Here is a 27,178-nt window from a genome sequence, read left to right on the forward strand (position 1 = left end):
CACAGCAATGTTATAACATTTGATGTAAAGGCTTCCCAGAAGGGTAGAGGCTGTTACTGCAGCAAAGGGAGGACAACCTCCCTATTAATTCCCTTTATTTCAAAAGAAATGCTGGGTAAGCAGAGTTATTGAACACAAATTGTATTTGCTATTGCAAACAGCACCATGCACTGAAAATGTCAGTCACTAAATCTGCTTGATTTAAATGCACACATAAATGGCACATGACTAAAATAATATCACAACTCAGTTTTGATTTTCAGTTTACTTATTTCTGCCATATAACTGTGTGATGTAATACATTTTATTTATATGGAAATGATGCACACTCTTAAAACATGTCATTTCAATGCATTACTTTTTCTGCAGTGTAGACTCAAGGCTTTCATGTTTACATAATTAATATTTGTTAGGTCTGTCTTGCTGTATAATACTGAAGACAATTAATAGTGCTGGCATTTGCTACTGCTGAGTCCTTGTCTCTGGATATGTTTTTTTACTGTGTCATTAACAGCTAAACACAGTTTTCTATGGAACTTGAATCAGAATGAACTGAATTTAATTACTGTACACATTTTAACTTTTCCATTTTAATAATCAAGGTACTTTTGCGCTTATTGTAACCCTAGAAGAGACAAACATCTGTTTATTTTTTTTCACCTTATCATTATCATCACAGCATGGATTTTATTATAATCTGCAAACGTCATCAATGACAAATGTCTGTAAAGCCAATGGCCATTTCCTCCATTCACTAACAATCATGAACGTTGACTGAGAATAAATGAAAACTGCTGGATTGAAAATGACAAAGGCTGCATCCAAAATCACATCTGTATTTCACTACACATAATATATTGATTCCACTACTTCAGATATGTCCAACTGGAATCGAGTGCACTCAATCAAGTGCTAATAAAATTTAGGCAAGGACCAGGACTTTAAGAACAATATGCCATGGACAGACAAAGCCAAGATAAAGTTGTTTGGCTACAGTACCAGAAGCCATGTTTTGCAAAAACAAAGACTGCATTTCTTCAGAAGAACCTCATAATAAATATTAAGCATGGTGGTGGAAATATTATGGTTTGAGGCTGCTTTGCTGCCTCAGGGTTTGGTGAATTTCAAATTATGAATTTGCCCATGTATTCTCTTTCATACCAGAGAGAGAGTGCTTGAGGAGAATGTAAGGCCATCTGTCAAAAATTGGAAACTGACTAAGAGGATCTTCTAACATGATAATGATACCAAACATACGAGTAAATCCACCAATGAATGCCTCTAAAGGAAGAAATGGAGAGTTATAGAATTGTGTAGTCCAGAGGTGGCAAACTCTGATCCTAAGAGGCTGTTGTCCAGCACAGTTTAGTTATTTTCCTGCTTTTAACACACAATAGCTTGGCAATTTGCTGCTGAGTTATATCAGAAAAACCATTAAACTGTGCAGGACTCTGCCCCTCTGGCCAGATCTGAATCCAATTGAGATGTTGTGGGGTGTTTGAAATGGGCTATATATAAAATACACCTCTCAAACATTGCACAGTTGAAATAATTCTGCATGGAGGAATGGACAATTATTTCTATTTAGATGTCAGACACTGATAGACAGTTGTATAAAATGCTAATATAAGGTTGTTTCTGCCAAGGGGGCAATACCAGTTACTGAAGCTGGGGGTGCACTTCCTTTTTTTACAGACATCTCAGTTTTTTTAATGATTGATTACAAAGTAACATTTATTTTATTTGTTGTTCTATTACATAATGTTTATGTATACATACGGTTCAACTGAAGATGATTGTATGTCCACATTTGTCAAAAAACTGAATATTTTATGAGATGTATTTACTTCTTGAGGGTACATACTACACATATCAACTTTTTTTGTATGTTCTGGGCTTAAAACTACAACATCTCACCAAACAATCTGCAATGGACACGTATTCATGGCCACTTCTTTCTAATTAAGTTCTCTTCAATAAGAATAGTGGACTGGGCTTTTTAAAGAGATGTGTATTTTCTCTTCTTGCCCCTCACAGTAGCTGAAGGATATTTCTAAACCAATCCCTGTTATGAAAAGACTGCTGCCTACACAATCAATCTAGTCACTATTTTCTGAGCTACAAGGTGCCTTGAAATCACCAGGACAATAATCAAAAGCCTTCTGAGAAAGCAAGACTGTAGCCTTTCATACCATCTAATTATTCGACAAATGGCAGCTCAGAAGTGGCAATACATCATTTTTTTTTTTTTCCACGTCGGATGGTATTTATAAATGATGCAGGGAGTAAAAGAGAGAGATAAAACAATGTGCAGTGGATGCACTCAGCTGTCTACTCATAAAAGAAACAAGTTGGCAGCCTGAACATTCACCGAAATCGATGTGTTCTTTGTTGGTGCTCTGTCAGAGTGAGAAAGCTGTAAGAATCTGAAAGTGTTAGCACGTGTGTTAGCACTCATCACTTGTCAAAAGTAACACATGACGGTTTCTGTAACTTGGCAAAGCGGCACGAGTGGTCTAAAAATAAAATAGTTATATTTAAGGCAAATAGTTTCACAAAATTGACAGTGGCATTCTTGGATGGATACAAAAGTAATTATGTAAACATGACGTCCTTTGGTTTGTTCACCTGTGGCAATAATTCTACAGATGTAATAGATATTTTTCATTAGAATTAGGCCCTTCATTTGAGCTTTGACTTAAAAGTCAAAGCTTGAAAATTCTAGTAGTATGTTAGCACTGAGCTAAGCTTACTGTTTGCCATTCTAGATTAAACATGAACATTTGAAGCCAGAAAAAGACGTTTCATGTTGGGATTATTTTCCAATGGGTATTTTTGCCACCTAACCAAACTTTAACAAGGAAATAAGAGTGTCGCTTCAATGTTTGCAGATTTTAAATACATTAAACATGATCAAGTCAATGCATCTTTATTGATATAGCACATTTAACAAAAACTAGATTAATATTAACAAACAATAAATCATGAATGAAAAAGTAAATAAAATGACAAACAATGATGACCGCAGATGGCAAGACAAGACAGAACAAAAAAAGAATGATTATACAAATCTTAAAAGACTCAAATGCTTAGGAATAAATAAGTTTGCTATGTATGCATTTAAACATATACATTTTGGGGGGTGATTTTTAAAAAGGGGCAAACTGTTGCATAATGTGGGGGCTGCCACAGAAAAAATCTCCTTTGAATGTCAACTGATATTGTGGAATAGTTGTGTGTGACATTCACTCTTAGCTGAAAAAAACACTTCCTCAAAGCTGCATTTACCTGCTTGTCAAACATCAAAACAGTGTCAAAAATGACAGCAATGTTGTTTTTCATGGCTTTGGATGTTATTCCGTGGTGGGCCAAAATCATCAGCTATACCTTTTGCAAAGTCAAGATGGCCAAATACAAAAACTTCTGTCTTCTCATGATTTACTGGAGAAATTTCTTGGACTTCCAGCATTTACTATCCCTGAGACAGTCAAAAAGAAAATGTAAAGAGCTATTGTTACCATGTTTTGGTGGAAGATACAGCTGTGTATCAGCTTAACAGTGGTACTAGATGTTGTATTTACCAAAGATTGTCTCAAAAGGACATATATACAGTGAAAACGGAATTTGGTCCATAATGGAGCCTTGAGGTACCCCACAAGTAATTGCTGCTGTAGAAGAACAAAACTTACATAACAATTTCCTGTCTTTAAGGTAGTACAGTAGAGCAGTCCCTGGGATGCTGACCCCACACTTGAGACAGTCTAAAAAGAATAGTGTGATCAACCGTTTTAAACACAGTGCTGAATCAGTAACATGAGGTTTAAACAATTATAATAAGGTCCAGTAGTGTTATGATATATAACATCAAACTGAGCCAGACATGAGTGAACTTTGAGCGAAGTACTCCAGTGCCCAGAGAGTCATCAGAGCTCAGCTACCATCTCTTCAAGAGAGCTAAAATTCTCGTTGCCTCCACAGAGTCACCATCTGCAGTGACCAGCGCACCCCTACAACCAGCTCTTTCCTTTACTGCCCTCTAGACATTGTTACAGGTGCATCAGTGCCCGTACTGCCAGACTGAGGAACATTTTCTTCCCCAGAGCAATAATCCTGCTTAATCAGACTTCAGAAACTTCGCTGCAACACAGCACAACAAACCCCACTGCCTCATGGCATCTCTGAACACTCACAGCACTTTGTCTGCATTTCAACCACACAATACGTACCTGTTTACTATTGCACATTGTTCACTTTATATAGTATGTATAGTACAGTATAGTAGGTATAGTATGCATAGTGTAGTACATTATAGTATGTATTATAGCATAGTATAATATGATATTGTGTGCCAGGGTTTCTCAACCTGTGGGCCATGAAGCACCCTCTCCTGGTCCGCAGGCCTGTACTTAGGGGGAGGCTATAATAAAACAAGGGAATTCAACAACAGAACTGGCATTTTCTTCTTTTCTAGCAGCACATGAGCACTGTACTGTCAGAATAATCCCCCTTTTTTAACGTCTGACTCTGTACAGATTCTTATTTCTCTTACAGATGAGCCAATAAATAATAGCGGAGAGATGTCTTTAATTTAGCTGAGAATCAGTGACCTAACTAGTGAAATCAAATTGATAAACTAATTGATAAAAAAGCAGATACCAAGTAAGGTTTAACATTATTATTGTTGATTGTGACAACTCTAATCCAAACGCCCATTGAGTGGAGTGAGGTGTATTTCAAATAAGGTGCTACAGCCCTCAAAACTAAAGAGACATCTTGAGACTAAACAGTTACTCCTGTGGGAAGAAGCCGCAAGACTACTTTTCAGTGAAAATGCGATGGACTATAGCTCCAAATCACAGTCCACATCTACATTTATCTTTTTCCCCCTTTTTTGGCATCTCTGCACACATGTTTTTTAACATGTAATGTTTAACATAACTGCATATTTTGGTGTCTGTGATTAAACTGAAATGGACAATCTGGTCTTTTTCAGGCCTAATTGAAAGGTTCTCAGTGTGAGCAATTAAGAAAAAAAAAACAATAAAAAAAAGATGATTTTAGTTTTTCCATTGGCCGCTATGCTTTATAGTAATAAACAGGTGGGCCTTGGGGTGGAAAAGGTTGAGAACCCCTATTGTATACTATGGTACGATATAGTATACTTTTGCACATTGGTCACTTAAAATAGAATGTGAAGCTGCTACAATACCTGACTGACTGCATCTGCTACTGCCTATTGCTATATTGTTTACTGACCGCACATGTCACTTTATACTGCAATATTCCAGCCCCAGCCATGGTCCTTCACCCTGAACCCCCCCACCCCCCAATCCAGAACCTGCACAAACACCACAGGTGTGTCCACATGCACAGAAGACTGCACCTTACATATTTCGATTTGTGTAACTATTCTGTATATTTCTATTTGAGTTTATCGTTTTCTATTTTTATTCCTTTATTACTTAGGTAGCTTAGCGGAGAAGTGCGCACTGAATCTCATTGTACTTCTACAATTACTATAAAGGTATTGGCATTTAGTGTAGAGTTGCTTTGATCACTGAATCTATAACTAATATATCTATAACTAAACATAAAGGAAAATAAACATAAACCACAAGTAAAAGGTTTATTTTAGTTTTGTTGTTGTGCGTAGCAAATCAGGGATAAATTGCTCTAAAAATATCTTAATTTGTAAGCTATGTTTAAGCCAAATAGTTTTCCAACACAGACGGTGGCCTCAGATGGTGGACAAAAAACTAACTTTTAATGAGAAGTAGAAGGCATGCCAGCTAACAGAGGCTACCCAAGGGCAGTGCCGTGCCCTTTCATGTAACGCATTCGAGGACTTTTCAAGGGCCCCTTCATATTAACAGGCATTGTTTCTTCTGGAGGAAAGCCAGCTGGTGGTTCTCAATGAATATTTAATCAACATTACCATCGTTGGCATCCTCTCACACGCTTGAGCAGGGGAAATGCAGATTGCCGCTGTGTCCTCGTGTGTGCACAGCAGAAACGAAAACTTCTTGATGAGGAAAGCGTGAACTTGGAACATTCAGTTTCTTGTAATTCTGAAGGCAACAGTGGCTTTTGTCCTTGGTGAGTAAACATGAATGCTGTGGGGTTTTAAATGCACAAAGGTAGTGATTGAAAAGAGCAGACAATATGATGAAAACAATGAAGAGCTACCAAACACTGATGTTGTGCTGAATTATAACTCAGCCCTGCACCAAACTAAATTCCTCCTTTAAAAAGTGTGCTATTATTTAGTGCTTTGTGTGGCACCTCAGCATTGCAGAGGTTGTATAGTCTCGCAGGGCCAGATTTGTACTTGTACCAAGAGCGTCTGGAGGAAATCATGGGAAATTTGAGCTAAATGTTGGTGGGATTGTTGACTTATTAATGTGGGAACCAGGCCTGGATCTTCCGATGGGTTTTATGGGACAGGTGCCTGGGTACCTGAGCCGCCAGGGTCCCCTGCAGGCAACTATGATAAAATCTAAACAGCTGTTTGGACTGGATTGTTGTGGGTCAATCATAACCCTGATGATCTCCATGTTCTTCATAAACATCCACTTTATTTTCTCCTCTAATCACTGCTTAACAACTATAACGTGTGTGTAATCTTATTATCGTGCTATTGTAAACCTCATGCTACTTTTGTACAGTGATAGAAACCACTATAGCACTCAGAAAGCTCCAATTCTAGTTTATGCACATACCGTAACTCCTCTGGCCGCAGCGTTAAATGAAATTAAGGGGCCATCACCAAATTCTCAGAATAATGAAAGGAGTGAGACGCTCAGTTCAATAGGGTTAAGTATGCAGATGCAAACCCATTCCATGCAGTAAAAACAGACTTTCTATACTATTCTTTAGCATTAGAAGATGTCAAATTTGCTGTCTTCAAACTAAGAGTCTGAAGAGGTTTCATGGAATCAGTTTTGTGCATTGAGCACACTTGACAAAACTAAACTTGCACACCTGACGAAATGGTTTTCTGAAACGCTCATTTTGAAGAGTGGACATTAGCTAACAAAATCATTTTGCAAGCTAGCTTGTTATCAATTGTATATCAAACATTAAAAGAGCAAGACTAGAGAAATATGGAGTGGGTTTAGAGGGGGCAGACCTATGTTAGCAGTGGATTTCACCACAGTCCATGTTACATTATTATGTGAGCCCCACAAGACTAGGTGTTGTATTGATCACTGAATCAGTAACTTGTGGGCTAACATCTAGCCTGTAAGGACTTTTGATTTGGTCCACCAGAAAGCTGCCTGACCCCGCTCTCTAAGTGAAGAGAACATGTTTTTATTTATTTTTTTAGCTTCTTATTTTTCTTTTCAAACTTTCTGACACTATATGATGCAACACAGTTGTAATAATGAATATATCTTGCAGTTATCAGCTAATGCAGCATAACAGGTGGCAGCACATCTATAAGACAAAAATTAGAGACTGCTAGTGAGAAGTTTTTCTTTTTTACTAAATTAAAGAGCAAGGTCTTGTACAGCTGTATGCAAATGTTTGACCTCCCCTGGACAAATTATGTTTTGTTGAGTTTCTAAGTTCTCTACAGAGAACGCACTTAAATATATTTCAGAAACTTTTAGTGCATTGTTTGTTTGCAAAATTAATATGTTGGGAAAAAATACAACATAAAATATAAAATGTGCCATAGCTTTTGCACAGGCCACATGTTTTGTTTTGCTTTTCCCCTTAAATGATCAAATTCAGCAAATAAACAGTAATTGTGCATTAAAATGGTTTGTTCAGAGGTTTGTTCTTTGTAGATGATGTGTTAACTTAAATGTATCATTTGACCAGGTGTGCATAATTTTTTGCATATCAATGAAGTAGTTAATCAATATATTTTCTTCATGTGTACTGGGAATGTGTAAAAACATAAAGCTAACACGTTGCTAGCTAGCAGATTCATCTTTTTGGCCCTCAGCCAACTACTTTATACAAACTTTATACTTTGACCTCCCAAGGCAAAAGGTTTGGATTCCTTTGCTTTAGGCCAAATCAGACATTTACATTACTGTCAACTGAGCTCAATTTTATTAAAATTAATAACTTGTAGATAAATCGGCAGTGATCAGTTGGCAGTTTGCATGATGATAATGCATATTTTAAGTGCCCCTGCTGTTCTCTCTTACAGTAAGAAACAGTGCCTAATGGACATACATATTTATATGCATTTATTGCCAAACACTGTTTCCAATTAAGTCTTTTTAAGGCTTCCTTGTTTTTCTTTTTCCAGTAAAGTATTTTGGAATCGTTGAAAGGTTCTAAATGATTTGTTACTTTTCATTGAAGTCTATTTCTATTGTGTGATCTATTGTAAAAACTCTGATTACTCGAAATAATCTGTAGCTTACTTTATTACTAATATAATCAATAGTGGCAGCCCAACATTAGTGCTGTGGTGAAGGATAAAGAAGCAATTACTGCATTTGCCTTTCACAACTAGCAGAGACCATCACAACACCAAATGCCACCAGCAGCCCAGTCTGAAATCCTAGGGTAAATGGTCAGTATAAATATTTCACACTAAACACAGGCATTTCCTGAAACACACACGTTTAAAAGGGTAATCTGTATATCTGCAGTCTTCTCAGAGATACGTGAGCATTTAGAAAGACTTAATCTGTGTGTGATGCAGAGTACAGTTAGAGTGTGGTTCCCTATCTGTGTCTCTCTATCTCTCTCCCTCTTTCTCTCTCTCTCTCTCTCTCTCTCTCTCTCTCTCTCTCTCTCCCTCTTTCTCTGTCTCTCTCTCTCTGTCTCTCTCTCTCTCTGTCTTTCTCTCTCTCTCTCTCTCTCTCTCTCTGGGTGGGCAGATGGTGAGGTTTGTCTTGCGGCAGTAATCTCCTGCTGCAGAGAGAAGACGAGCTGTATACTGGAGATGAAACAGGTTTAATACTGTACAATCCAAAGGTTTTAGCCATGCTTAAGTGATGCCGCACATATGGCTGAACATCTGGGGAAAGTGTTCAGCAAAGAGGGTTGCCATGTTGTCAACTCCCTGTATTTGTCTCTATCTCTGTGATCTAGTCAAAATACAAAAACAAACTAAACATGTTTTTTCTCAATGAACATGAGAGTAATGTAACCATGGAAATTTGTGCAGTGTAACAATGAACATGAATGTAGTGTAACCAAAGAAATGAGTGTAGCAGTGCATACAGGAAAATTTGATTTTAGTAAAAAATAAAAGTAGTAAAAATAAAATAATCCTCCTTTGCAGTAAAATAAAGCTCTGCTGATCATTCTAACACAGTTTAAACAGTAAATGGTCTGGAGTTAATCTATAACTGCTAATTGAATTTTTAACCCTGAAAATTGCCACGCAGACCGCTGGTCACTTTCTGCTGAGACACATTTAAGATGAACATAGATCATTTGGAGACGGATGGACTTATTTGTGATCATAATCACTCCAGCTCGTTTTCTGATACGTTTAATCTGCAGTGAGAAACTATCAAACACTAAAAAGTCACAAAGATGAAGTCAGCTTCTCATTCGCCAGCTTCTTGTTCAAATTTTCCCGTATCACCTTAAATAGTGCAGCAGTTCTGGTGCCTCAGGCACCATTTAAGGTGGAATGGGAAAATTTAAACAAGAAGCTAGCGAATGAGAAGCTGACTTCAATCTCGGAAAAAAAATCGAACATTGAGAGACATTTTAGAAGAAACTATTCCACTCTTGTGGAAAAGGTTCCTGCCAGAGATGTGAGCTGAAGCCTAAAGCAGAGCAAAGTAAGTCTACGTTTGAGTTTATATATTTAGCCAATACTAGTACATCAGCACATACTGGTCAAGATGGTAAAATGGACATACAATGTTGTGGCTCCCAAGGTGGTTTGATTTTCATTGAAAGGTCAAAACATCTTCTTAAAATTTGGGTTGCAACCTCTGGCATAGTGTAACTTTGGAAATGAGAGCAGTTTGTCAATGAACAGGAGTGTAGCATAACCTGGTAAATGGGTGTAGCCGATTGAGTGTAACGTAACCATGTAACAATGATCATTTTTGGAATTAGATGTAGTGTAACTATGGAAATGGGTGCCATCTAACAATATAAATGGGTGTGGCATAACAATGGAAAGTGAAGTGTAACCATAGGAACTGATGTAGCGTAACGATGACAATGAGTGTAGCGTAATAATAGAAATGGGTGTAAAATAACAATGGAAATGGATGCAGCATAACAAAGGAGCATAGTGTAGCATAGCCATGAACATGGGTGAAGTGTAACAGTTAAAATGGGTGGCGTATCCAGGGAAATGGGCGTTATGTAACCATGGAAATGATTACATTTATCAAGGGCGTGGTTTTTATCCGTCAGCTCATGTTCTAATTTCATTCTTTTCTATTATATCTCTGTAGAGAAAAAGAGTATACCTGCCATTTTTCAGCATGTTCCTCTTGCTTCTAGATAAATTTAAAAACGGGTGCAACAAATACCTGATTTTGAACAAATGGGTGGGATATGTCGTCCTCCCTCCCCTTGTCCCCGGTGGAAACTATGCCAGTACATTCTACATATACATAAATTAACGCAAGTAGTATTGCTGCAAATATATAACCAGTAAAAAGATAAACTTTGTGTATTAATGGAAATTAACACATTTTAGCATAAACCTACAAACCCAGTTACACTGCAGTAGACTGTAATGGTGCATGTGGTGTATTTAAACATGTTTGGCTCTTACTGAGATTTTTTATCTTACATAAGAACAGGTTACAAAACAACTGCTGAAAAATTGATGTAGCCCACAGAAGCCCAGTTATATTTGCAGCACAGCGTATAATCTATAGATATCGCTATGGAAGTGCTTACAAGTGAAAACCCCTGTCACCTAAGAGCAAAGTTTCCTGAAGTGGGTGTGATGATTCAGCATGTGTGAAGTGGCTGAAACGGCCAGGAAGACAGGAGTGTTCAGTGTCCAGACCTGCGTCAGCAAACAGGCCTCCAGCAACTTCTCTGAATCTCCTTTAAGCTGTTGTTAGTGTTGATTATCTCATCCTACAGTAGGTGCCAGGGAGGTAAATTCATTGTATAATGGAGTATTGAATTGCAGCTGATGCGTTTAATACTCATACTGAAGGTGCATTAAGAAAAAAGATCCAATTTCACCCTTTTTTATTTCATGCTTTTTTTTCTTGATCCATTTCATCAGCAGCGCTAGCCTTGCATATTACCCATGGGTGTTCTCAGTGCTTTGGTTATGGAAAGTCTGCTGTCAAAGGTCATGCAACTTTCTTACTTCTTCAGTGTGTATCTCATTAAATAGAAAACCTTAATCCACTTGTAAATATGCGATATATAGACAAAAATGTATATGAGCCACAATTTTTATTATTTTTCTTCCTCCATACAAATCCTCATCCTATCCACAGAGTGTTATTACTTTCATTTTGTATTACTGTTACTGTTAAAATATAGTTACATAATTACATATTTAATTACGATGACATTATTTGCACATTTGACATTTTTCCATTTATTGTGATGTCAAGAAATGACAAAATGTGACAAAATATCATTAAAAAGCATTTTTTTCTTTCCTCTAATCAACTATACAAAATAATAACTTTCCATCAGATTCAAATCATAATAAAATACATCCTCTTCTACTTACAAACACAGATGTGGCATGAAATGAAAATTTAGAATCTGTGCTTGTTTCAATGAGCTACAAGTGAGAAATAATTGAAAAAAACAATAAAATTAATCTACTTTACGCACCATGTTTTTATCTCTGGTGATAATATGACTTTGAATGTTGTGTTTACATGTTGGCATTGGAAAAAAGTCATTCCATGCCTCAAAGTATTACATGGCCGATGGCAGCATACAGCCATGAAAACATTGCCATGGTTACTGGTGAAAATAGATAACCTTTAGAGGACAGTTCGTTGTTTATTTATTTCAGGTGGAATTTGGTGGCTGTATAACACTGGGTGCACTGTGGAGGTGTACAGCATCCATAGCTCTCAAAAATATCAACATCCGGTTTATTCCACTGTTGCCACTGACAACAGAAGTCGGAAAAAAGTGAAACTCTTGATGGAGCACTCCACTGACTGCTGTGGTACGCTGCAGTTGCTGCTGACAGTGGAGGAATTTTCTGTCACTGCTTTGAATAGAGTCTGTTTTGCTGTCGACTATCCACCGTCAACATGTTATTGTATTCCTATTTGGCCAGTTAGTCAGGCTACCGATGCTTTATGAACACCATGTTCATCTTAGCAGACTTTCAAATAGCAAATTATTAAACTATCAAAGGGGAATAATTCCCTCTGGTCCAACTGTTACTACTTCCCAGCCTCCGGACTCCATTTCCCAGAACACCCCACCTGATCACCTGACCCCAGATTTCCCTCACGTGGCTCTCCACCGGTCCGCTTCACCTGATTATTGATTCAACTCACCTGTTACGCTCACTACTTAAACCCCCTTAGTTTGTTTGTACTTTGCAAAGTATTGCCTTTGTTATGCAGAGCCTTACTGAGCCTTCCAGTCTGTTAGTTTGCTTTTCTGTTTATGACCTTTGCTTTGTTTGTTTTTTGACCTCATCTTTAGCCTAGCCCTCTTAGTATTGTTGGCATTTCTGGTTTGACCTTCTTTTCTGGATTTTTGGACTCTGTTTTTTGGACTGCCCTCATGGTTACAGTTTTCTCAATTTGGCTTCTGAATTTGGACTGGTTGGCCTTGATTTTGGATCCTCCTTTTGCTAATAAAGCTTCAGTTCGGTCTGCAGGTGTCTGAATTCTGTCCGAACCTGACAAAAAGTTAAAAGTTTTCATGTGAACTTTCATGTCAGTAAGGAAGTTTAGTCACTATGTGCTACTTTCTCCTAGATACTGGCATGAATTAGTGTGCCAGGGCCGAGAAAGCATCAAAGACATTATAGGAAAGTCTGTCCACCTGGCGGTCATCTTGGCAACACCCCCAGGAAGTTATTTCCAGTCATACAGGACCAGGCTGCAGTGTCTTTGAATGAGGAGAGACTCAACACAGAAAGCAGAATTAATGTTTCGAAAACATTTGATATCTGTTAGGGGTGGGAATCTTTAGGCACCTCACGATTCGATTCGATTATGATTCAGAGGGCTGCGATGCGATTATGAAACGATTATCGATGCATCTCAATGCATCTTTTTTCTCTATACATGATTTCTATTTTCTTACTGTCTGAGGACTTGGTACTTTTAAAGCTAAGTATTTGTAATGATCCATAATGAATTTACTTCCAATATCTTTTATTAATAAATCAAATGGAAGTGATGTGGCAAGTGAACTAGAAGGCTCTCATAAACTGCTCTTGTTTGGAGCACATGAGACGCTGCTGCCACTCATATGTGATAAAATGCGCTGTTACGGTGAAATAAGATCCAGTGGTGATGGATGACCACGCAGCGCGTTACAGCCGTCCTGCCCGTTTTCTTTAGTGATTTTATCACTTCGGTTTTGGTCTCGTTGTAGAGATGGGGAGGTGCACTTAAATGGTGCCGCATTTTCATTCGGCGCCTCAGGCAGAATTTAAGGTGGAACCGGAAAATTCGAACAAGAAGCGACTTCAGTGTTGGAAAACAGTTGAACACTGAGAGACTTTTTACGAGAAACTGCTCTAATTTTGAGGAAAAGTTTTCTGGCGGAGATGGGAGGAAAGTGGCTATAGCTAAAGCTTAAAGCAGAGCGAAGTAAATCTGCGTTTTCGTTTATATTGTTTAGTCTATACTAGGACATTCACACAAACTGAGACATACTGGACATTAAATGTTGCGGCTTCCGAGCTGGTTTGATTTTTGTTGAAAGGACAAAATGGCTCTTCTTAACATTTGTGTTGTGACTCCTGACCTAACCTGGCTTTAATGCAGAGGGAGCCGCTCGGATTTCTCACTCATCCAGTAGTGTTTTTGTTGTGTGCCGCCACAGACTGTCCGGGCGCTGCACTTACCCACTTCCAAGTTCCGCCTTTTGCGTTTCGTCAACATTACGTTATAAATTAAATATTTAGAAAAATGATTTTTGGCATTTGTGAATCGATTCAGAATCGTTCACGTCCGCATCGCGATGCATCTAAGAATCGATTTTTTTCTGTGAAATCTGACAAAAACAGCATAAATGATTTGTATCGTTTGGCTCAAATAACTCTAAAACATGTTTCTTCTGCTTGTTCTGGCTACTGTGCATTCAGACATCTCCACCACGAGGGTGAACCATCCCTGGTCATGGATTTAGCAGCAAGCCAAATGTCTCTTTGAGGGTTGGGACTTTCCCTGTAAACAGATGTCATGATGAGCGTTACGAGTTTTTCTACTTATTTTCCAAACAGTGAAATGTTTCTGAAAGCATCTTAGTATTAAGGCTATGCTAACTGGCACCATTATCTAAGGCCGGGTTTACACTACATGGCTTTTACCCTGATTATAGCCCCAGTTTTCAGGCTGGCCGAGTCTGTGCTCGTCAGCCCTAGTCTGCAAATTTTTGAGCCAGTCGGAGTCGACAGTTGGAGAGAGAATCGAGTCGTGTGTGAGGGGCTCAGACTCAGATTTTTTGCCTCCTGATCGCGTTTCAGACCAGTTATTAAACGTTTGATTTTTTCAACCCGACTCTGAGCGTGATCTAGAAGTGTAAACTGACCAATGACTCAATCTGAACCGACTCCTGTGACAGCCAATGAAAACTGAGAGTGCAAAAGAAGAAGATACAGCAAGTAAACAAAAAAAAAAGATTTTTAATGAGCTGAGTTTAAGGCATGAGCACAATCAAGTTTATGTACATTTAAAACTCTACAGAATACCAACTGATCACATTTTTAAATCAATGACCTTCACTTAAACATGTTTACCTGCTGCTTCTTTACTGTGTCGGCGCAAACGGCATAGAAAACAGCAGCAGCAGCAGCAGCTCCACGTTTGTTTATTTGGGTCTCCTAGTAATGGGAGAACGCAAGAGTTTGCGAGGGTTCGGTAGCGTTTGCGGGAGTTCAGTGAGTTCCGCTGAGTTGAGTTGTGTGTGATCTCCAATATTTCAGTCACCCAAAAACCAGTCGGAAAGTGTGAGATTCCCAGTCTTTTTAAAAATCTGTTCAGACTTTAGTCATGTAGTGAACCCAAGGCTAAACGCTGATCTTTGAAAGACTGGCCACAGATCAAGTGCCCAAGAAAAGCAGAAGCCAGGCTGCCTATGTTCTGCCAGAACCTGCTGAGATTAAACCTTCATTAAGAAAGTCAACGACGTCCTTGTTACGTTCTCCTAATGAGAAACTCTTCCTTTTACTGTATTGACACGCTGTGTGAGAAGCAAGGCTGTGATCTAGTGAATTTATCTGCAAATTAGTAGGAAAAAAAGTGTTGATGTGCAAATTTGGAGAGAAAATCATGGTTCATTTTCGTTCAAAGACTGTCATACCTGGCCTTGCTAAATGACATCTTTACAGAGCCGGCGGCGCTCTGGAGTCGGTGTACTGACGTTTATTTGTGCTTGCTGTCTCCTGTTGCATCTAGACGCTAGCTGAGGAAAGATGTGGGGATGGCACTCAGAGGGGTGCTTAAGTCAGAATACTGTCACTTTAATGGAAGATCCTCTCTGAGCTTGAGCAGCGCACAGAAATATATCACTTTAAAAGAGCATTCCACTCAAAATCCATCATTTAACGTATGATGTGTTGCCGTGAGAGCAGGTGCATTTGTGCATGTAATGATCTGTGCAGTGACTGATCACACATGATACACTAATAAATAAGCGGAACTGCTGAGTGGAACTCAGTTTCAGGCCAGTGACGTTACACAGTTATGGTGCAGGTTGTAAAAGTTGAAGAGGCATTCAGTCTTTGCAATGAACATTTTTGAACAAATGACCTAAATAATTCAAAAAGTCCTACCTTACCTAACATATCCTCAGTGATACCTTTAGAGACTTGGGCCCAATCCCATTTCTTATTTTTACCCCTAGCCCTTGTTTTCAGGTGTCACCTTGCCCATTGGAACTGAGTTACAAGGGGTAGTGGTTGAAATCTTCCCTATGAAATGGGACCCTCAAATAAAAAAAACATTACTTCATTAACAGCTACTAGTGCTGCTCTGTAGGCGACCCTGCCAGTCTGCAGTGATAGCAGAGGAGGGTAAAGTCCAGCAACCTCGCTGCTGGGCTTTAGTTACATTTAGGGCATCATATGGTTTCAAAGAGGGGATGACAATAATTTATTATCGCCCACCTCTAATTCTTTGGTGATATGAAACTGAAGTCAGATATTCACCAGCTTCTTGTTTGAAGTTTCCTGTTCCACCTTAAATGGAGCAGCAGTTACATTCTGCCAATTCAGGCATCAGAACTGCTGCACCATTTAAGATGGAACGGGAAATTTAGCTAGCTACCAAGACATCAGCACACTAGTAGCAATTTTTTTATGTATGTTATGAAGAAAAGGACCATAATACATTGAAACGACATTAAACTAAGATAATACAATGCTTATCACAATTATTTAACATACTCTTTAATATACGTACGTTTGTGGGTTTCTTTGGTCAGTTATGCAGCCGCCTTCCAGTTTTTCTTTTTTTCTCATAACACTCCATTTGGAGTGATTCTCTGAAAAACCTCCGTTTGGTGGGCCAGGTAGCCCTGACACTTCAACATACCCCTCTATCTCAGGGAAAATCGGGACCCCTAGGTGTGAATGCACAAAATGGAGGGCTAAGGTCTAAGTGGTAGGGGCAAGGGGTGAAATGGGATTGGCCCTTGGTCTTTGGCCTCATTAACACATTAAAATCTGCAGAGCAGTTACAGAACATGCATGTCCATATTGGTGATAGTAAATTGGGCCAGTGTGAGGAAGCTTTCTGTGAGCTACCGTGATTCCTATCACTGAGTGAAAAAAGCTCCATGCTGCCTTTATTGCTGGTTGCACTGCCGTAGTTTCTGAGTGTACACTGCATCACTGTAGAAATTCAAGTTATTGATTTCTTTCACGAAATAAAAAGCCATTATACATCAAACATGACGCAGATAAACAACACAAAAATGTTAAATATTCACACTTTTTTTCATGTAAAACCTATACATACTGGAGGCAGTGCATTTTAGGGGGGATTTTGACCAAAAATGACAAATAGGCAGAATGACTTCAAGTGAAAAAACAATTTAGGTGGGTTACTTTTCATTTTGGAAAAGTGAAAGACGAACTGACCATTTCACAACCTCAGTCCGCTGAAACTTTAAAATCCAGATGTACGGTACTGTGCAGAAGTCCTAGGTACTTAAGCACATTAGTTAAAACTATTTATCTTACACATCTAAAAAATTGTTTCTTCAAAGATTGTTTAGCGAGGAAATGGGTTCTATATAGAACCATGAACACTCAAAGAACCCTTTGCATGATTAAAGGGTTCTTTGCATAGTGAAAGGGCTCTTCAGATTGATGGAGAATATGTTGTATATGGTTCTATGTGAAAACTTTTTGAAAAGAGGCCTATATAGCACCTAAACCATTTTTACAATGTCAAGCCTGTAACGATACAAGAACCGCTTTTGGCGCTATATATAACCCTTTTCAAAAAGGTTCTATATAGAACCATATATGTTTCACCAATCGGAAGAACCCTTTCACAATGCAAAAAACCTGTTAATCATGCAGTGGGTTCTTTAAGTGCTCATGGTTCTATATAGAACCATTTTCTTTACTAAAGAACTCTTGAAGAACCATTACTCTAATATGGTAATCATAATAGTAATGATGGTTTTCAAAGTAAATAAATGCTAACAGCCCAGAAAAATAGCTTTTTAAATCTTATTCACTCAAATGCCTAAAACGTTTGCAAGCCCAACACAGCATATGCCTTGATGTGACCACAATATACATCCACAATACACCTAAAATTAATGCTTAATTTAGTAAGGCTGCTGTTTAACCCTACATGGCTTCCAGGACCGGCGTCAGGGGGTCATTTAGTGGTGAAATGCCCCACTATCGAATCCTCGCGCCCCACTAAACCCATTACTTTTTAATTCTATAAAGACTTCAATAATGACAGGCGGCAAAAACAAAGTGGAATGAGAGTGTGTTGCTCCTTGCTGCATGTGGCCAATAAAAGAGGCTATAGATTAACATAGAAGGGTTTGTGTGCATCATTTGGTTGCATTAGGGATGTTCTGTATGTTGTAGGAAGATAAATCAGCAGATGCCACTTTAGGCTGGTGCAGCAGTTTCGTACATAACACCCGAGCAGAATGTGTCTGATTTGCGTGTGAAACCAGCACATAAGGCAGTAAATCAGTACATCTAGCTCAAAGTGCTTTCAGAGCTCGGATATCCATTACTCTGTTTGAGCTGCTTTTGGAGATGCTAGCGCCACACGCGACGGAGCAGAAGACAAGCTAATCCTTTTGACGTTTGTGAAAAGGTTCTACACAGCCAATGTATCAGCTTGGTTGTTGCCATGCCAACGCCAGATACAACTGTGAATGGTCGAGTGAGTTCATATCACCTGCAAAATATACAAAAATAGCAGAGGGCGCATAAAATAATGCATTTTTACGGGGTATCGTTTTTGAATTAATTTACTGCCATCCAAATGAAATTGCACTCATAATTTGTGCTTGCAAATTGTGTTTAAAACAAAAAAATGCAATTGTTGTGCAAAGTATATTCCGTTCATACGTTTTCTTGCTTGAAGTGGCACTTTGTGATACCAACTAAATAAAAAACGGCTGTGTGACATCATATTCTTTGCATTTCAAATGAATGCAATGACAGCATTGAGAAAGCACATTTTAAAACAGATTAGAGTAGATTAAAAGGCAAAAAAACAGCTGCATTTTTCCCTTGGAATTTGAAGTATAACTGTAGGATTGAAGGAAATGCATTTGTAGGGTTGAAATCAAATGTATTCCATTTCTTCTCAGTTTCAGAAACAGCATCAGTGAGCAAAATGTTTGTCAGAGACACATTTTAGTCTGATGGAGAAACCTATTAACTCTAAACTTGAGTGGAGTTTCCTATATATTAATACAGGAATGTGTGCCACAGTGCGAAGAGGTGGTCTCCCATCTGAGTGATGCTAATACGGCACAGCGGCGCAGCGTATGTATCCTTCAGCCGTAAAAGCTATATAGAGACCATATTAGAGGCGAGGCCTGTCTCTGTACGGCTGAATAAGTTATTGATAGGAGATGTGTGAGCATAAAGAAAATGACATTTATAGGTCTTTCATGGAAATGGATATCACTATTCATTATCCGGCTGCCTGACGACATGCCTTTAGCTCACCATCAGGGTTTCCTTCTTTATCGAACCTTCCCTTTAACGCTGTTAAAGCGGCCAGGCAAAAGCTTTTTCATCAGATTGCCGGGTGTCAGCTCGCAGATGTAGTGCTTATTATCACATTAATGCTGAGCGAAGAGCGGCAAATCTCTGCAAGTGTAGCTTACGTATGTGCACTGCTGCAGCCAGGATGTTCGTGATTATTGCTGCCATTCCTGTGGTATTTTTCTCTTGTTTTAGTCTCCATTACTGGTTCTACCATTGTTGTTACACCATGGTAACATTACACATTTTACTGCTCACCACTAAAGCAGCATCAGGAGACAGCAGGACCGCGCACTGACGTTTTTGGGGTTTAGGGTTAAAAGAAATAAAAAAAGGGTAACCTGAATGTGAATGAAGTTTAATTTAGTTTACAGCATATAACATGCTATTTTACCCATTCAAGACATCCTAATACAACATGTTCCAGGAAAGTCTCGCCTAAAGACTCCATCAACAGGTTGGAGTTACTGGGGTGAAATCCCCACACGCGATACCAATTCAACTTCATGCCACGCTATGATGAGCATCACGCACTGCTCAGCTTTGCTGCTTCATTTTGCCACCTTGCTGCTGTGGTCAGACTTTGCAAAATGCAGCCAATGAGACAAACTGATTGGCAAGACAATAACGTTTCACTAGTGCAGGGGTCGGCGACATGCAGCTCTTTTACTGCCCTGTTGTGGCTCCACAGCAGAATTACATTAATCCACCTTTGCAGTAAAATAAAGCTCTGCTGATCGTTCAACGCAGTTTTAACAATAATGGTCTTAAACGCTGGAGTTAATGTGTAACTGCTTATTCAGTCTTTAACCCTGAAGACACACAGACTGCTGGTCATACAGCAACGCAGACAACAATCTCGTGTAGCTAGTAGCTAACAAAAAGGCAAAGAAAAAGATTTAAGACGAAACTTTGATAATTTAGAGATTAATCGGTGGATTCATTTGCATTTTAATCACTCCAGCTGGTTTCCTGATATGTTTAATCTGCAATGAGAAACTGTCAACCACTAAAAAGTCATGAAGCTGAAGCTTCTTGTTTGAATTTTCCCATTCCACCTTAAACGGCGCAACAGTTAGCTTCATAGTTAGCTGCATTTAAGGTGGAACGGGAAAATGCGAACAAGAAGCTGGCGAATGAGAAGCTGACTTAAGCTTCATAAAAAGGTGAATGTTAAGAGGCATTTTACAAGGAACTGTTCTACTTTTGCGGAAAAGTTTCCAGCCAGAGATGCGAGGAATATATGTATAAATTATTATATAATATATAAAATGCAGCTATAGCTGAGCTAAAGCTTAAAGCAGAGCAAAGCAAGTCTGCAGTTTCATTTACATTATATTTTTTAGCTCATGCTGAGACATATTTACAGCCAATATGGCAAAATGTTACTTGAATGAAATTGATTGTTGATTTTTGCTGAAACCGGACAAATGGCTCTTCTTAACATTTGGTTGCCAACCCCTGCGCTAGGCCTTCGTGTTCTCTGACATAACGACCACATCCCGTTCCTTTTTCTGTTAACTTCACTTTGACAGGTGGATGGTTTTCAAGCTTGCTGCAGGTCTACAGTGAGCTTGAGCTGATGACATAACCCTGCTCAAACCAAGCAGTGAGCAAAGCTGCAATGTGCACCTAACCTCGCTGAAAGCACCCTTAGGAAATGATTCAGTGCATTATGAAATCTCAGATGTCACTAAATTTAATTAGATTCGATTCAATTTGATAAGATATTTTGGTATGATTCAGAATTTGTTTTTATTTTCTAGTACACTAATTATGCAAATGTGACTGGAGGAAGTAATTATTAGTAGTGGGATATAGACACCCAGTAAATATGTCCCCACCTCCTTAGCACCTCCTGTACTCACAGGCTAGAACACCACCATTAGAGAACGTAGCCGACTGAGCTGGGGTCTTGAACAAACCCTCATAAAACTCTCACTTAGTCAGGGCTAAGCTAGGACTGCAAAGGCAGAGTAAACATTAGGCAGCCGATCATTTGCCAATGAGCAAAATCTCAAGAGCCCATTACAGGCAGCCAATTAGGGTCCATTAGTGAAGCCCAAAATGGGCCCTAACAAGGCCAACTCAGGCTTGTTTGCTGGACAATACAGACAACAGCAGTGGAATATTACCAGTAGCGAACTGTGACTACTGGAGCTACGCCTCCAGTTTAGGGCCATAAATGTCAAAACATGGTGAAAACATGAGTAAAAAACCCAACTCTAAGATAATGCCAACTTCCCTATAGGATTCTGGTAGTTTCACATGATAATTATGTCACTATGTTATGATGGTTAATCTAACACATTCTGTCTTCTCTTAATCAGTAGGAGAACTTGCTTCGCTCTGTTTAGAAACCAAATAGAAATAAATTCCTGATTGGCCAATTTTCTGCCCAGTTTTACATCCAGAATAGTAGTGCTGTACTTGCAGAGTTTAGATGTAAACATGATTCTGTTGAATAAAAATGAAGTAAAAATTAGAGATATACATTTTTTTCTGATTCGCAGAAATCAGTAGGCCTTCTTTGAAGGCACTGAGCGTTCCTCACTGAATATTACACAGTTGTGAAATAAAAACAACACACCAAGAGTGTTTATTTGTTTCATTGTTCATTTATTTTAAATATTTACTGTTAAAAATGATTATTTTTGACAAAAAAAAAGTGAGTGCACACTTTAGCGCATATAATTCTAAACTATTCACATTTCTGCACCCCATGCTTTGAGTGACTTATAGACAGAACTTTTGGCAAAACATAAACAGCCAACATGTTAATTGCTAATAAAAAATAGTAATAAATTAATACATAAAAATACAAATAATCTTTAGTGTTGCAATGCCTGAATGCCAATTTTCTAACAGATCCGTAGACAGATGTGTTAACCTTTGTGAAATGCTTTAGTCAGAAGAGTCTATTCATAGCCTACAAATCAGTTCATTTCAGCCAAAACCATAAAGTGTATGCCACTGCATAGCAAACAACAAAAAAGCACTATGATGGTGTTCCTTTATGCTAGTGACCCTGGTATTTTCACCATGGTATGTCAGTGCAAATCAGCAGGGTAGCTCTGTGCTATATTAGATATTGATGTTGGCTCTAGTTTAAAAATATACATTTTCAGGTCATAATAGTTGTGCACACTGCAAAAAATGGCATCTGGTCAAGTGAAGTGATCTTATTTATAGTCGACATTTCCTGTTTTGAGAGTTGTGCACTTATAAGATTATATAGCTTATTTCTAGACACTTCACTTGTTTTAGGTAATCTTATTCAGTAAAATTATCTCACTATACTGGCATATAACTTTGCCAGTTTCAAGCACATTTCTTCAAACAAGCAAAATTATCTGCCAATATAGTGAAATTTTACTTAATAAAATGACTTAAAACAAGTAAAAAAACAAATAATGTCTAGAAATAAGGTAAATAATGACAAATTAAGCTTACAACAATCTCAACAGGAGAAATATTAGATTTACTGACTATATTTAAGATAATTTTACTTGACAAAATGCCATTTTTTTGCTGTGCAAGTAACATATTATTTACAAAGTTGCAGTAACTCGTTCTTTAAGGGCTTGAGCTTAAAGTTCGAGTTCTGTTTTTTTGAGGGCAAAATATATCCAATATATCCAATTATAAAGAGAATATAAAGTGTAAACCAGTTAAGGAGAGTCTGTTAGCAGCAACTATAGCTGTTCTGGCAATTCATCATCTGGTTGGATTTTATAGGCATGGCTGGGACAAAAAATAACAACCAGATAACTTTGTTAAAAACAGTAATGAACAATACTTCCCTTCCCAACAGGATATTTTTGCCATGATCTCGAAATACAGTGTTTCTAACGTTCCAGAAACTAATGCCACCTTCTGATTGTGCCTTTCACCTCTATTTATACATGAATGATTGAGAAAAATTTTTTCACTAAGCCATCCTCAGCAATTTCACCTACATTCTTATTATAGACTGTTTCTCAACAGGTGGCGGATCTGTATACTGTGATCCTAGATTAGTGAGTTAGTAAATTCTCCTCAGTCTTCTAGTGCAGAATGCAGGTCAAACAGATGGATGAGGCTGAGTGACAGGCCGGAGGGAAGAGGGTGGCACTCGCTCGAGAAACTGGGAAAAGCTCTTAGCCCATTGGCCCAAAACCATATGGAGCTCAGAGAGCACTGAAGAATCCATTAGTATGAGATTATTTTCGTCCCCACCATATAGTCCCTCACTGATAAAGGCCTGGAAAGTCTTTCATGTTCCAGCGCTCTGCGTTTTGCTGAACTTTTTGCAGGGATGACTTGTGTTTGGTTTGAGGCGCTGTGGCTGGAGTGGACTGGAGCCGTAATGCAGAGCAAAGTCCTTCAAATGAGAAGCCACACAGAGGATGAGCTGAAAGCCTCTCCACAGCCTGCTGTTTAAGTGGAGTAGGCCCAGCTCAAAACTCTCAGACCTCACAGACAAATGGGATTTAATATGAGTACGGCTCAAGGGCCCTGAGCGTCTTTGGTGGAATGCTAGCCGGAATTTTTATTGACTTTCAGGCTGGTCCTGAGCTTTCTTACTTTATCACATGCTACATTTTACTGTCTTTTATTTTGGATTTTTTTTCTTTTCTTTCTTTGTATTTATTTTTTTTTCATGTGATATTTTATAGTATAATAAGTGTTATTGTCTTATGTCAGCATTTTTATCTTTCCTCTGTATTTTGTTTGTTTTTAATCTCTCTTTTTAAAAGGAACAGTTCTGGATCTAAAGTCTGAATGGCTGAGTGGCATTTAAAGCCACCACACACATCCAATTCTGTATTAATGCGGCAAGTTATTAAAAACCATTGTACTCTTCATGGAATAGTCTTTGACCATTATGTTGCTTAGCCTATTGTTAACAAACTATAATTCTTGGAGAAAGAATAGTTAATAGCAATTACTGTTAATAATAAATTATATTATGTATTCACAATTGGTGTATCATTATGTTGTATTTTGTCACCATTTTATAAAAGCAACAAGTCGCTCAAAGCCATGCCTTACAGTGCTTTTACCATAATTAAAGGCCTTATAGAGACACTTACAAACTCTCTTTTTCACAGTGGTGGTGATAGAAACGTGACCTCTGAAACCTCGCTAATACCTCTAAAAGCCCCCTTACAGAAAGCGATTACATGAGATGGCTATGATTACACTGTCTGATGCCTGAGACACTGTTGTAAATGCTTTGTACAACCACAGTGACCACAATTTGGAATTTGCAGGAAAAAAGAACTACATTTTGGTGCAGTTAGCAAGCAGGCTAATTTGCTAAACATAAAAAAACAGAAAAGTAGACATAATTATACTACCTCATACTACATATCACATTATACTGCAAACTGAGTTGTAGCAAAAAAAAAAAAACAGTTTAGATAGCTGGTGTGGTTTGCAGCAGTCACTTGTGTTAGCCAAAGAGCTAACATCGCAGTTAACAAGCTGGGTAACACACCAACCATTAACAGTAAGATCACAAAAGTGATGTCTCTCGACTGACTGTGTATCATTTATAGCAATTAATGATGAAATATAAAGATTGCAAGCCGACAGCGCTAAAATTAGCGTTTCCTTTTTTGGAGGTTCAGTGCTATGAAGAGCTGTTTCAAATTCCACTGAAATGAATGTCATTTTTCACTCATGAAATTTTGCTAGTGTTCCTGAAAAATGCTAGTGTGACTGGGCATTAAGGCAACACAGCACCCAGGGACACGGAAGGGTGTTTTTAGTTGGGGGTGCTGAAATTTTAAGCAGCTTATATGTGATGTGACCAATGACGTGAAATGATTTGCCTTTATTTATTTATTTATTTTGATAATTTTCATCCAACAGAACTTGTCATATAGTGCTACAATGAGGCCAGAAATAACAGTACATAAATATAGCCTGACACATCAAATCGCTGACGCACATCATCTCTCCGCCCTCTCGTCCTGGATGAACTTTATGTAAATGAACTGAGTGGCGATCAATCAGATTGTTTAGAATGCGGAGCGGTAATCGATTGTGTCACACCCACAGGCATGCAGTGAGATTTAACACCGAAACACACAAGAGCAGGAGATATAATGGTTGATAAAACGTTATTATAATCGTAGATGATTATTTTTAAGTTTAAAACCAATATATGCTGCTACCGGCTGCTTTGGGGGGGCATGTCGCTGAAACACATGCATAAAGTTCAGAAGGTTTTATTATTACTATCCTTTTTAACATTGCTAGTCCTGAAATCAGGGGGTACTGCAGCACCCTCAGCACCCCTTCTGCCCCCTGTCCCTGATGGCAACCAAAGAAAACCTATTTTTCCAGATTTATTATCATCATCAACATTACATTTAAAACTAAGAAGACATGTGTAGGTTCACTGGTGGTTTTGGACAGTAAATAAAATGGTTATATTTGTGTTGTAGTCATCACAATCCCTGGTTCCTATCACCTGGTTCTCTACAATGAATGATTTAACATCAGGCCACTCTGAATGACTTTATTTATTTATGTCAACCACTGAATTATGGAGAAATTTTGAGAACTCTATGGAATTGCCCTTGGCATTGGGCCTAACGACAACCCTTAACAGTGCTAAAATGAAGGGCTTTATAAACTGGCTTTTAAGATCTGCCATATAAACAAAATGTATTACGATTATTATTACATCAGATTCACTCTCCACCTCTTTAGTGTCATTCTGTCATTCAGCTGTTTGTGTTTTCCACACAGAAGCACTGATTCACTGACAGCTTTGTAAATGAGGTACCTGCCTGTCACTTATTGTATTCCTCAGCTCACTTTCTTCACTCCTTTCTCTCCTGAATACATCTACGGCCTTTGTTTCTCAAAGAAAACCACTGCACATAGAACGACTTTGCTTTCGCTCTTCAACAATGAGCATTAACTGAAGGATTCTGGTCACGTAGGGATTCCACTAAGACGCCACACCAGACCGCAACTTATCTTTATGATCCGGTGAGAAATATCATGGAGTGGTATCTGGGCCGTGCAAATTGGCTGCAATCTCCCTGCTAATGAATCACATTAAGAGTGACAGAGCAGCGTCTCTAAGCTGAGAGCAGATTTATGGACTAAGGCTTACCGAGTTCAATCCCCAGTTTCACTCACATGACTCTGATAAGCATGTAAATGCATTTGATATCCACAGAAAGATATTAAAGCACACCTCCGTAAATAGCCTGCTGTTTGTTTGTCGGTGAATAAACTGGGTATTTGATGTGAGTTCAAGGCATCCTACTGTAAAAAGAAAAAAAAATATATAATATTATAGGTACGTATTGCAGGTTTAAAGTGTAATAACGTCCCAACAACATACATATTACACTGTTTTTAAAATGGTAATTTAGAGAAATATTAGCTCCCTTACCCCAAATGTAGTCAATCAGCTAAGACTTCTTTGTTGTTTGAAGTTTGCTTAAGTTGTGCACTGGAATTATGAGGCTAATGTAGCTAACAAGTAATGGGAGTTAATGGTAACCAGTTAGCATTGTGTAAACTACATACTTATGTCTCACACTTGCCTCAAATCAAATGGAGTTACAAAAAAAAATGTAGTCTTCAAGATGTTTGCTTTTACTGTTTTGTTATGCAATGCACTCTTGTCCATTTTATAGGTAAACTTTGTTTGTTTCCAGTCTACTTCAAAGGGCAAATTTCATGGAAAACAGAATTTTTCTGTTTTTTTTTTTTTATTAATAGAGTTTATACATGGAAACCATGCGGCAGGTACAGCCCATTTTGAATTCATTATTTCTGTGATGTCACAATGACCAAGGCTCTTACATATACCCACCTATTGAGCCTACAGCAATGTAG

The sequence above is a fragment of the Colossoma macropomum genome, unplaced genomic scaffold (assembly GCF_904425465.1).
Source record: "Colossoma macropomum unplaced genomic scaffold, Colossoma_macropomum, whole genome shotgun sequence".
Lineage (NCBI taxonomy): Eukaryota > Metazoa > Chordata > Actinopteri > Characiformes > Serrasalmidae > Colossoma > Colossoma macropomum.